Raw genomic sequence first — 14,249 nt, 5'->3', positions numbered from 1 at the left:
CTGATGGAGTTGAAGACCAAGTAGCTTAGTCTTGCAATGAAGCTCAGTTGTTTGGGGAATAAGATGTTTTTAGGTTGTTTTTAGGATGATTTTAGATGTTTTAAGTTGATAATGACAAGACGTGGAGATTGATTTAAGTTCAGAATTTTAGATGCGCCAAGATAGGAAAGATGTTTTCTTTAAGGCTGTCAAATACAAATAGCTAAGAATGTAACTAAGAAGGTTACTAAGAATGTAACATTTATATAATTCCTGATTGTGTCATGGTTCTTCTTGCTATAGGTAGCTTATTATATGTAGGTGTAATAATATGAATGTATATGTAAAAAATAAAAAGTGTTTTAAAAAATTTAAAGAGTAAAAAAAAAAAACACCTGCATAATCCCTAGGCATTTACAGTTTAGCCATTGCTAGAGGTGATGGTTAAATGTTACTAGATGTGGGTGGCCAGCAATTGTTTAATAGAACATCTGGGCTAGGTGGTTACCTCCAGGTATTTACTAATTGGTCCACTGCTGGGGTGAAGGTTAAACATTATCAGAGGTGAATAGTCAAAGCACATTTGTGGATTTTTTCTATTTTTGAAACTGGAGTTCATACCCAGGTCATGTCCCCTTAAAATGGAGTTTCCTAGTCAGAAATGGGGTTACACAGGCCTCACATTGCCCCCTTCTTATGAAACTATGAAGGCCCAATCATGGGCCGTGAGGTGTTAATTCTATTGGATCCTCAGAAATGGGGTTACACTGAGCCCCAAGTACCATCAGTTATATAGTACTGATGTATTCCCTAACGATCGTGACTAGCCTTTTGAGTATGCAAGGTTCCACTGTTAAGAGGAACAATAAAATGAACAGGGGACCTAACAATGCAGAGATCAGGATGGTCAGCCATGGAGAGGGGTTAAGCAAGGATGTGAAGCATCCTTGGACCTGTTCTCACTCCTGCTTTCACTTAGTTAGGCCCTCTCTGGTTTTTGCCATGGATTCTTTGACCACTCCTGAATGATCTATGTAGAAACAACATTCCTCCCCCACAGAGTGATGCAGAGCCCTCCCTGTCATAGGAAGAGTAAGTCTAAGCCCCTTCTGTTTTGAAGCACTACTTCTGTAGAGGAGGACAGCAACTCTTTCAGGTAAGATATCAAATTCTTGAGCCTCTCAATGTCTATACCTATGGCTGCCCTTAGGTCCTTATAGTGCTTGTTCTGCAGGACCAAGGAGGAGACCCCAGTCCCAGATCTGGCAAGGCCCACATTTAAGAACACCAACAAACTTATGGCTGTTAGGAGCTCCCTCTTAACTCTGATTGAGGTTCCCTCTAAATGAGTAAAAACTTATTCTTCGGAGTGATAAATCAGTTTGGGAACCACCTGCACTAATACACAAAAGTTACTAGCCTGGTTGAGCAGCTTTCTGTGGTCACAAGGGGTGAACCCTATGGAACAGGCCCACCATCCATCTGTGGTGGGGGGGGTTACAAGGTATTTTTCTGAATTATACTGGTGGGTTTGGTTGAAAAGGTGTTGGGGAGAAGTCAGGACATTACCTAAACATGTCCCATGGCCGGTTTCTGATTATACGGTCAGTCTAGCCATTTCCCTGTTGCCATCTACACTGGGTGGGGTTGTCTGACTCAGTTGAAGTTTCCTGATATAGCTATCCCCTCATAGTAAGGTGCGGTTTTTTGTTGTTGGCTCTGTTTCTTAACAATTAAACTTTATTACACAACCCAACTAGTTTACACAAAAGGGAAAAAAAGGTTAAAGGGAAACAAGAGTGAACCTTCCAGTCTCTGTTCCATGGGACAAGTCCCTAGGCGTCTCTGGCCTGCACACTGATCCAGCCTGATCCTCTTCCCCATCCACATGTGCTCAAGCCTGGTCTGAACCTGCTGCTCCTCTCTGTCCTTCTGCCTGCCTGTCTCTCACATGCAAGGGGTGGTCGCCCTCTCCCATTGAGGGTCAAATAGAAACACAATAGTCCAGGTGGAGTCCCTCAGTCCCCTTCCTGAATTCCAAGCCCAGGATGGCTCCACCCAGTCTATCTCAAGGTTAATCTCAGGGAGTATCCATGGTATGTCCAAGGGCAAAGCCGGCCAAGACTGCTTTCACCTGTGACAAAGCTTACAATCCTTCCTACATTTTGTCGTAATATAACCAGCAGGACTGAGTAAGATCAGGTCTGGAAGCATTTCAGGTTCTAAAGGTGTGGCCCACAAGTTCCCAAAGTGGATCATCTGGGCCTTTGTCCTTTCTGTAACCTCAGTAATTTTAGTAACATTTTGAGAAAACAACCAGGGTGTGGTTGCTGCCTCTTTAGGGGGATTAGTTGGTCTTGATGAGGCTGGTGGAGCCATCACCAGGTTAGTTCCCACAGGCTTGCATGGGCCGGAGGTGGTTATTGTGAAAGGATATATCTTCAATCTCACATTGAACAACAGACCTTTGTCATATCCATCCTCATACCAGTGCTGACCCCAAGTTCGGCCAGTCATTCAGTTTATAACACTCTTTCCTTGATTAGTGAATGTCAGCCATACCAGGTTACAGAGGAACCTCTGCTATGTCCCATTGTGAGCCCTGCAGGTCCCAGGACTCTTGTTAAAGAGATCAAACCATCTGCAACAGGGAGTTTCCACTGGACAGGACCTGTTGACTCACATTCTCATTCCACACAGTAGAACTTGTCTGCCACTCCCCCCATCTATTAGTTTGAGAGTGTTTGCACCCCACCCAACCCCTAAGAAAACATTTAAGGGGATGGCTCACAAGGATGCTTGTTGGATGTGGTGACTGCCCCCAGGGGCTGATGAAGTCAGCCTTCTTGTATTGCATCTGTTGATTCCAGGGCCACATTCAGGCTTACCTGGTTGTTTTATTTCTCAGTCTCCAATATACCAGGTGCCGGCATCTAGGAGGCATAGGTCAAAGGAGGAGCTGCTCTGGAAGTACTCATTATGATGTCACCTGTTGAAGTGCTGATAATGATCTAGGTCAAGTGTTGGGGAGCATAAGGGTTTTTCCCCCAAATGCTGGAGTCAGGAGTATGATCACTACCATAAGGGCTGCTGTGGGTGCAACTTGAGCTTGAAGGAATTGTCTCTGTCCTTGGGCACCTGCCATGCTAAGATGAAGTCCTCTCAAACCATGATGGGATCTGCCAGACGAACATGTGTGTAGTACACCCAGGTGGCTACCTGGTCAACCTTAAGAGCAGTGGGAGTAATCAAGATCACCACATAGGGTCCCTTCCAAGGAGGTTTGAGGTTTCCTTGATGATGGCTCTGGATGTAGACCCAATCTCCTAGATGATAGTGGCGAGGCTCAGAAGGCAGCCCAGACTCATGCAGGGCTTTCAACTTGGGCCAGACATCATGTGAATCAGCTGAATACCTCTTAAAGAAAATAAAAGCTCTTGATCACCAAATTCAGTGAGTACCTCAGACTGGAAGCTAGGGATAATGGGAGGGGGCATCCCATACATAATTTCAAAGGGAGCCAGACCCATCTTATAGGGTGAATTGCTTACCCTATAAAGGGCAAAGGGAAGGAGAGTTACCCAGTCACCATCAGTCTCTATGATTAATTTAATTAAGGTCTCTTTTAGGGTTCTGTTCATCCTTTCTACCTGTCCTGAAATCTGGGGTCGGTATGCACAATTTAAGTTCCAATCTGCCCGCAGTACCTACGCTAAACTTTGGCTCACCTTGGAGACGAAGACGGGTCCATTATCTGACCCTAACATTACTAGGAAACCATACCTTGGTAGAATGTCTTCCAATAGATTTTTGGCCACGATCTGTGCCATCTCATGCTTGGTGGAGAAGGCCTCTGTCCATCCTGGAAAAGTGTCTACAAATATTAACAGGTATCTATAACCATACCTTCCAGGTTTTACCTCAGTAAAGTCCAATTCCCAGCATAGCCAGGAGGGTCTCCTCTCAGACTGGATTACCAGGGTAACTTTATTTTGGGGAAAATTAGTGAGTTGAAATGCTTTACAAGTAGTGACAATGTGTTTGATTTTGAAGTTAGCACCTCAGATCTTGATTTCAGCATGTCTTAAGAGGTCCTGCATCTAGCAGACAGCCATGTGGGTGGACCAGTGCATCTTGGAGAGAACTTGTTCTCCCAGGGCCTCAGGTAGAAAGACTTTACAGTCTGATGATCTCCACCATCCCTTGAGGCATTGAGTAGCTTTACCCATTTTAAGTCTGTCTCAGAGTACGAAGGTTTTTCTGGTAAGGCAGCGTCCCCTGGGTCAGGAAGCCAGGACATTAGAATCAAGTTAGCCTTTAAGGCTATTTTTCTGGCAATTTGATCAACCAGGTTATTTCCTCTAGGAACTGGGGTATCGCCTTTATGGTGTCCAGGACAGTGGATTGTGCCTAATTTCTTTGGTAACCAAAGGGAAGCCAGTAAAGCAAGAATCTCCTCCTTATTTTTAATGGTTTTATCTTCAGTTGTTAATAATCTTCTTTCTCTATATGTGCAGTGGTGAAAGCGTACTGGCTATCTGTATATACATTTTAGCTTCTGGCCCTGCCCCATATATAACATATTGGTTAGAGCTATAAGTTCTGCCCGCTGTGCTAAAGTACCGGTGGGCAGTGGTTCAGCCCAGATGACCTCAGTCTTGGTGATTACAGCTGCCATGGCATACCTGCAGCCTTCTTGAGTGAAGCTGCTTCCATTGGTATACCAGGTATCTTCAGCATCTGGTCATGGCTGGTCTCTTAGGTCAGCTCAGGTTCCATGCGCCTGAGCTTCTAAGTCTGGGTCAGGCGGCAGCATAGCTGGGTTTAGATCAGCTGTGGCCTGAAAGACAACTTGGGCAGGGTTTAGAAGCAAGCCCTAACAGTGAGTCAGATGGGTGTTGCTGAGCCATTGGTCTGGGGGCTGTTTTAGGATCCCTTCAACAGCATGAGGGGTGGTCACATACAGTTCTTGGCCCAAGGTTAATTTGTCAGCATCCTTGACCATCAGGACCACTGCTGCTATCATCTGTAAGTACAGGAGCCACCCTGCTGCAACAAGGTTGTGTCATTTGGATAGGTATGTCACTGGTCAACACCACAGACCCAAGTATTATATCAGGAAACCCTTAGTGATCCCCTTGCTTTCATCAATGTAAAAGTAGAAGCGTTTGGTAATGTCAGGTAATCTCAGGGCTGGTGCTGGCAACAGCACACCTTTAATTTGGTCAAAGAAAATTTGTCTGTCCACTGGAGGTTTAGTTATCTCTAGTGGCCTCATAGAGAGGCCTTGCAACCTCTGGGAACTCTGGTATCCATAGGTGGTAGAAGCCGTCTGATCCTAGAAACTCTCATAATTTGTAAGTGGAGTCTTGCAAAGGAATTGGACTCTTTAGGAGGGGACTCTTAAGTTTATACTGCATAGCCCAGTTACTTAACATTTGCATGCATGCATGCATTCCATACTGTATATAGCCACTTTAAAATGCTTTAAATCTAGCATATCTACTGGATGCCATGCCATCTCATCATAAGCTTCATCACCATCATTAGCAGGGCTATGTTGCACAAAGACTGGAAAAGCTGATAGTGTCTGTGTAGCCCTAGAGAATTCCTCTATCAGGGCACTTGTCTACATGGCACTTTTGGGATGTCTGCTTTCCCATTCCTTTAGAATCTTTATAGCCTCACTGGCTTCCCATTTTTCTCTGCCCCCTTCCTCATGTTGGTGCTCTGACCACCTGGCGTGTGGAGCAGGCGGGGGAGGCAATTGTGGGAAACACTTGCTCTCAGTTACCAGGTGTTTTCCCTTTACCAACGTCACTTTTTTGTTTTCCAAATGCTTCATCCTCTATCCACAAATTCTCTAGTTGTACAGCCAACTCTGCAATCCTTTCCAGAACGATAGAATTTACTGACCCTTCCAATTTTCATATCTTATCCTTCTTTCTTCCATCTTTAAAAAAAGTGTTATACAGTAAAGATCAAGAAAAAAACAAAAAAAAATCCCTCTGGGTATAAAACAGGAAAGAACTTTGCAACAGCACCTGAGATTTTGCTGACACCCTGAAACAGCATTGCTATATCTTCAAAACCTGTATCTTCCTCCACAACATTAGAAGTTACCCATTATACCCAAAGCACATTGGGCATCACCTGTAGGCTTCACCTTTTCCAAACCTACTTTATTTGTGGTTCTTTAAATGCTTATACCTCCCTTCCAGCCCACCTACCCTAGATAGGAGAGAAAGGAGGTTTATGGAAACAGGAGACGTAGACCTTGTTGAATTCAGTTCCTGGCAGCAATTCCCCTGGCATAGTCAGCAGGATTTCAGCAGACCAGCAATTCAACCAAAGTTGTTGCTGGAACCTGAAACAGCAGCTTGAGCCTGGAGCCTTGAAGCCCTCACTGGAGTGGTTCTCTCTAGGAGCATCTCAAAGTGGAGCAATGAACAGCCAAACAATACCAAGACCCAAAAAGCTCCTCCTGTTGTGGATATATTTTTGTGCTGGGATGTTTTTCATCTGGCAAAAACCAAGCCCCTCCACAAAGTGAGATAACATTACCTGTTCTCTCCCAAATGTATTCCCCCATCCCACATTTGCGATCAAAACAAAACATACTTACATCCACTACATACAACCTAATGATTTTTTGGATTTCCTCACTGTCTGTTGTTACGTCTCCCTTTTCATTTCTGATTTTGTTGATTTGATTGCTCTCCCTTGCCTTTTAGTTAGTTTGGCTAAGGGATTCTCTATTTTGTTGATTTTCAAAACAAACAAACAAAAAAACATCTCTTGGATCTGTTGATTCTTTGAATTGTTCTCTTTGTTTCAATTTTATTGATTTCATCCTTGAGTTTGATGATTTCCAGCTGTCTACTACACTTTAGTAAGTCCACTTCTTTTTGTTCTAGAACTTTCAGGTGTGTTGTTAAGTTGGTAATATGGGATATCTCCAATTTCTTTATAAAGGCACTTAATGCTATGAATTTTCCTCTTAACACCACTTTCATTGTGTCCCATAAGTTTGGGTATGTTGTGTCTTCACATTCATTGAATTCTAGAACACTTTTATTTATTTTTTATTTCATTCCTTACCCAGATATCATTGATTAGGGAGCTGTTCAGTTTCCATGTGTTTGTAGGCATTCTGTTGTTTTTGTTGTTATTGAGATCCAGCTTTAATCCATGGTGGTCTGATAGGATGCAAGGAATTATTTCAAACTTTTGTATCTGTTGAAGTTTGCTTTGTGACCAAGCATATGGTCACTTTGGGTGAAGGTTCCATGAGGTGCTGAGAAAAAGGTGAATTCTTTCACATTTGGTTCATAACATCTACTAGTTTCATTGTTTCTCCATTTAGTTTCCACTGCAATGATCTATTGGTGAGAGTGAGGTATTGAAGTCTCCCACTATTAAAGTGTGGGGTTCAATGTGCTATTTAAGCTTTAGTAATATTTCTTTTATGAATGGGGTGTTCTTGTATTTGGGGCATAGATGTTCAGAATTGAGACATCATCTTGGTGTATTTTTCCTTTGATGACTATGAAGTGTCCTTCCCCATCTCCTTTGATTAGTTTTGGATGAAAGTCTATTTTATTAGATACTAGAATGGCTTTTCCAGCTTGTTTGTTTAGTCCATTTGCTTGGAATACCTTTCTCCAGCCATTTACTCTAATGTAATGTTTACCTTTATTGCTGAAATGTGTTTCTTGTATGCAGCAGATTGATGGGTCCTGTTTTCACACCCATCTGTTAGCCTGTGTCTCTTCATAAGGGAGTTGAGACCATTGATGTTGAGTTATATTAATATCCAGTGGTTAATGATTCCTATTATTTTGATGTTGGTAGTAGAGGAATGTGTGTGTGCATGAGCTTCCTTTCTTTTGTTTTTGTGGATGTGGAGTTATTTGTTTCCTGTGTAAAATTATCCTCCTTGGCTTGGAATTTTCCTTCTAGTATCTTCTGTAGAGCTGGATTTGTGGCTAGGTACTGTTTGAACTTGGTTTTGTCATGGAATATCTTGTTTTCTCCATCTATGGTGATTGAAAGCTTTGCTGGGTATAGTAGTCTGGGTTGGCATCTCTGGTATCTTAGTGTCTGCATGACTTTCACCCAGGCCCTTCTGGCTTTCATAGTCTCTATTGAGAAGTCAGGTATAATTCTGGTAGGCTTGCCTTTATATGTGACTTGGACTTTTTCACTTGCAGCTTTTAATATTCTTTCTTTGTTCTGTACGTTTAGTATTTTGATTATTATGTGGCAGGAGGATTTTCCTTTCTGGTCCATTCTATTTGGAGTTCTCTAGGTTTCGTGTATATTTATGGACATTTCTTTCTTTTAGGTTAGGGAAGTTTTCTTCCATGATTTGTTGAAAATATTTTCTGGGCCTTCAGTTGGGAGTCTTCTTTTTCTTCTATCCTTATGATTCTTAGGTTTGGTCTTTTCATAGAGTCCCAGATTTCTTGGATATTTTGTGTCTTGGATATTTTAGATTTAACATTTTCTTTGACTGCTGTATCCATTTCTTCAGTCATATCTTCTATATCTGTTATTCTTTGTTCCATTTCTTGAATTCTGTTGGTTATGCTTGTGTCTGTAGATCCTGTCCTCTTCTCTTGGGTTTCCATTTCCTGGAATAGCTCAGATTGTGGTTTCTTCATAGCTTGTATCTCCATTTTTAGGTCTTGAAACCTTTTATTCATTTCTTTCTCCTGTTTGATTGTAGTTTCTTCAAGTGATTTGTTCAGTTCTTTCTTTTTGTATTCCAGTTCTAGTTTGAGGGATTAATTTTCCTACTTTAAGGCCTCTATCATTTTCATAAGCTCAAATTTGAATTCCCTCTCTTGTGTGTCAGCTGAGATAGTGTCTCCAGGGCTTGTTGTGGTGGTTGGACTGCTGGTTTCTGGTGGTATCAAATGGTCCTGGGGATTGTTGCTTGTCTTCTTCTGCTCACCTCTTCCCATTGTGATGTCTCTGGTTGGAGTGTATGCACAGTGCCTGCTTGGACCTCAGAACTTTCTGTGCATTTGCTAGATGAGCTGAGGTCAGATCCACTAATGTTTCTGACTGTGGTGCCTGCTAGGTGTTAGAACCCACAGATGCTGCTGATTTTCCAGTCCCTAGCTAGCTCTGTGCCCTACAGAGTTCAAGAGCTGCCAGCCAGGCAGGCATGTGGGATTGCATGGGCATGCAGTAGCTGATTAGAAACCGAGAAGCTCTCTCTGTGGATTTTCTGGGTGACCTGATATCATCTGCTTGTGATCCTAAATGTGGGATCTGCTCAGTGATAGAACAGACACTGGTGATTTTGCAGTCTTAAGCTAGTTCTATGCCCCAGGGTGTGCAAGAGCTGCCCACCAGCCAGGCGTATGCCACATGGTTCTTTACCTCTCTTCAGTTTTATATGTCCAAATTCTTCCGTGTCTTGTAGGCAAATCTTTTTGTACCTCATTTTTTCTCTGAGTTATCTCTCCAGAGTTCTACATATTCCCTCCTGCTTTGCCAAAGGCCATTCAGCTCTATATTCAACTAAACAAATGGTGATGAATAGCAATGTTTACAAAACACTGAGAAAGATTATGCTTAACAATACCAAAATGCAATCTGTATTCTGCTCTCTGCTGGTGCAGAAATCAGCATTTGAATATACAAAAACAACTTAACACTGCACAAAATATCACTCCAACATAGTCCAATAAAAGCTCTTTCTATTATGTTAATAAACTATACACAATAAGAACAATGATTAAAACTATCAGCTAAAAGGGTATCCAAATGGGAAAGGAGGAAGTCAAATTATCCCTATTTGCAGATGATATGATAGTGTACATAAGTGACCCTCAAAATTCCACCAGAGAACTCCTAAAGCTGATAAACACCTTCAGCAAATTGGCTGAATAAAAAATTAACTCAAAAAAATCTGTAGCCTTCCTATACACAAATGACAAGCTTGCAGAGGAAGAAATTAGGAAAACCACACCCTTCACATTAGCCACAAGCAATATAAAATATCTAGGAGTTACCCTAACTAAGCAAGTGAAGAACTTGTTGGAAAAAAAATTTCAAAACTCTGAAGAAAGAGATTGAAGATGACCTGAGAAGATGGAATGATCTTCCTTGCTCATGGATCAGGAGAATTAACATAGTAAAAATGGCCATCCTACCAAAAGTAATCTACAGATTCAATGCAATCCCTATCAAAATACTTACACAATTTTTTAAAGACATTGAAAGTTCAATTCTGAACTTCATATGGAAAAACAAAAAACCCAGAATAGCTAAAACAATCTTGTATAATAAAAGGTGCTCCGGAGGAATCTCCATACCTGATCTCAAACTGTACTATAAAGCAATAGTAATTAAAACAGCATGGTACTGGCACAGCAACAGGCTGGTTGATCAGTGGAATTGAATCGAAGACCCAGATATGAATCCACACACATATGGTTACTTGATTTTTGACAAAGCCAAATCCATTCAATGGAAAAAGGATAACATCTTCAACAAATGGTGCTGGTCTAACTGGAGGTCTATGTATAAAAAAATGAAACTGGACCCATATTTGTCACCTTGCACAAAACTCAAGTCTAAGCGGATTAAAGACCTCAACATAAAACCAGAGACACTAAGTCACTTAGAGGAAAAAGTGGGGAAGAGCCTGGAACATATTGGCACAGGAGACAACTTCCTGAACAGAACACCAACGGCCCAGGCATTAATGTCAACCATTAATAAACGGGACCTCATGAGGCTGAGAAGCTTCTGTAAGGCAGGAGACACTGTCAAGAGAACAAAGCGACAGCCTACAGACTGGGAAAAAGTCTTCACCAACCCTACATCTGACAAAGGTCTAATATCCAAAATATATAAAGAACTCAAGAAATTAAACACCACCAAACCGAATAACCCAATTGAGAAATGGGGCTTGGAACTAAACAGAGAATTCTCAACAGAGGAGTATCAAATGGCTGAGAAACACTTTAAAAATGCTCAACCTCCTTAGTCATCAGGGAAATGCAAATCAAAACAACTCTGAGATTCCATCTTACACCCATCAGAATGGCTAAGATCAAAAATTCAAGTGACACCACATGCTGGCGAGGATGTGGGGAGAGAGGAACACTCCTTCATTGCTGGTGGGAATGCAAACTAGTACAGCCACTTTGGAAATCTATCTGGTGCTATCTCAGAAAAATGGAAATAGGGCTTTCTCAAGACCCAGCTATTCCACTCCTTGGAATATACCCAGAAGATGCTCCAGCACACAACAAGAACATTTGCTCAACCATGTTCATAGCAGCCTTATTCATAATAGCCAGAACATGGAAACAGCCTAAGTGTCCCTCAGTAGAAGAATGGATAAAGAAACTGAGGTATATATACACTATGGAATATTACTCAGTTATTAAAAACAAGGAATTCCCGAAATCTGTGGATAAATGGATTGAGCTAGAAATGATCATAATGAGTGAGTTAACCCAGAAGCAGAAAGAATCAAATGGTATATACTCACTTATATCTGCATACTAGCCCAAGGGGCATGTCCCACGAAAGCCTTCACTTACCAGGAAACTGGGACAGAGGGGAGGGCATCCTATTGGGACTCTAAATGAGAGACACATGGGAGAATAGCAAAATAAAAGGATACAGAGGGTCATAGAAACCTACAAGTAGAACAATATGATAGACAGATTTGGGCCCAAGGGTCCCGCTCAAACTAAGGCACCAGCCAAGGACAATACAGCAGGTAAACTTTAAACCCCTTCCCAGATCTAGCCAATGGTCAGAATATTCTCCACAGCTGAGTGGAGAGTGTGATATGACTTTCTCACATACTCTGGTGCCTCACATTTGACCATGTCCCCTGGAGGGGGAGACCTGGTGGCACTCAGAGGAAGGACAGCAGGTTGCCAAGAAGAGACTTGATACCCTACGAGAATATACAGGGGGAGGTAATCCCCCTCAGGAACAGTCATAGGGGAGGGGAATAATGGGAAAATGGGGGGGGAGAGGAATGGGAGGATACAAGGGATGGGATAAACATTGAGATGTAACAAGAATAAATTAATAAAAATAAATAAATAAAAAATAAAAGTTAAAAAAAAAAACTATCAGCTAAGAATTACATTCACGAGGGGGCGGGATCCGGGCCGAGGGTAGCTTGAGTGCGGCTGCGGCATTGTTCAGTCAGAGCGAGAACATTCCAGAGGTCACCAGGCTCCGCACTGCTGGTGTGGACACTAACGTTGCTGGGACAGCCCCTTCCGCTGCTCAGCAGCGACACATGCCCAGCCACCCGCCCCACTGCTCCGACCTGGTTTCCAGCGCCTCTTCCTCCGAGTCCCCAGCGAGTGGCATTGGGTTTATATCTTTACTTGACGAAAACGAGTTGTTGCGCAGCCATTGGCACCTGTGTTGTGGAAACAGCATACAAGCAAGATGCTTACAGTCTCAGTGGCGAAAATTTTTTCATGTCAGAGACCGAGAACTCTTGTGGTCATTTATGTCATCCCTTCTTCTCCAGATAGAAGACACCAAAAAGTTGCGATCAAAGATCTGTTCACCTTATTGATAAAGTCACTAATAAGTCAAAATGTCTGTCAACATCAACTGCAGCATGTCAGACCAAGATGTCCCATTTGATTGCTAAGGTTGAGGGCAAAGGAAATGGAATCAAAACAGTTATAATCAACATGGCGCTTAATCGGCCTCCAATGTATTCCACCAAATATTTTGGTTGTGAGCTGGGAGCACAAACCCAGTTTGATGTTAAGAATGACCATTACATTGTCAATGGATCTCATGAGGTAAATAAGCTGCAAGACATATTGGATGGGCTCATTAAAAAATGTGTTCCCTGTCCTGAGTGTGAGAATCCTGAAACAGATCTGCATGTCAATCCAAAGAAGCAAACAATAGGTAATTCTTGTAAAGCCTGTGGGTATGAAGGCATGCTTGACACACACCATAAACTCCGTACGTTCATTCTCCAAAACCCACCTGAGAATAGTGACAGTGGTACAGAAAAGAAAGAAAAAGAAAAGGAAAATAGAAAGGGCAAGGACAATGAAAATGATTCCGTATTCAGCAATGAGACACCACCACCTCCACCACCAAATGAAATTAGTCCTCCTCCACACGCTGTGGATGAAGGCGATGATGATGACTGGGGGGGGCAATACAACTGAGGAAGCTCAGAGGCGCAGAATGGATGAAATCAGTGACCACACAAAAGGTCTCACACTCAGCGATGATTTGGAGAGAGCTATAGAAGAGCGGGTCAACATCCTGTTTGATTTTGTTAAGAAAAAGAAAGAAGAAGGCGTTATTGATTCATCTGGTAGAGAAATTGTGCCTGAGGTGGAAAGACAGGGTGTAAAAGCCATGGGGCCTCTTGTTTTGACTGAAGTTGTCTTTGATGAGAAGATGAGAGCAAATCAAGAAATACAGGCGCCATTTCCTAAGGGTTTGTCATGACAACAAAAAGGCTCAGCGGTACCTTCTTCACGGTTTGGAATGTGTGGTAGCAATGCATCAAGCCCAGCTGATCTCCAAGATTCCACACATCTTGAAGGAGATGCATGATGCAGACCATTTAGAAGAAGAGACCAGAGGCCTCTAAGAAATATGTCTCAAAAGAACTTGCCAAAGAGATTCTTGTCAAAGCAGAACCATTTATTAAATGGTTGAAGGAAACAGAGGAAGAATCTTCTAGTGGTAAGGAAGAAGATGAAGATGAAAATATTGAGGTGGTATATTCGAAGACTGCCAGTGTACCAAAAGTTGAAACTGTGAAGTCTGACAACAAGGATGGATGACATTGATATTGATGCCATTTATAAGGATGGATGTAACTTAGCTTAACAGTGTAATGCTGCAAAATATTCTCCATTATCAGCCAGAAGTGCAACATGTATGTGCAAGAGCCAAAATGGCTTAACATTATGCTACACTTGTTACTAAAATTATTACTGTGAGTGGTCTATAATTAAGGCCAATGAGGCATCTAGGGAGTCTATACTTAACAGTGAGAAGTTGTAGGTTGCTTATTTATAGCATGTTTATTTTGGAAAAACTAGTGGTGTACACATTTGGAACACATTTATACAGTTAGAAAAAAAATAAAGATTTGATTTTGGTCATTCTTCAGACATTGGGCTCTAAATAGCTTATACTGAAGCAACTGGCTACTTTTAGGATGTTACAACATTTAACTTAAGGTCCTTGATCCTGATAGATTGTTATGTGCTGAAAGTTGCAGAATG

At 42.0% G+C, this 14,249-nt stretch overlaps 1 pseudogene; it reads left to right on the top strand.

Annotated features, from left to right (window-relative positions):
* Positions 1 to 12,577: 12,577 nt before the first annotated feature.
* Positions 12,578 to 13,992, top strand: LOC127204320 (eukaryotic translation initiation factor 5-like; annotated as a pseudogene).
* The last annotated feature ends 257 nt before the right edge of the window (positions 13,993 to 14,249 follow it).

The sequence above is a fragment of the Acomys russatus genome, chromosome 20 (genome assembly GCF_903995435.1).
Source record: "Acomys russatus chromosome 20, mAcoRus1.1, whole genome shotgun sequence".
Lineage (NCBI taxonomy): Eukaryota > Metazoa > Chordata > Mammalia > Rodentia > Muridae > Acomys > Acomys russatus.
This window is presented reverse-complemented; position numbering and strand designations above follow the sequence as displayed.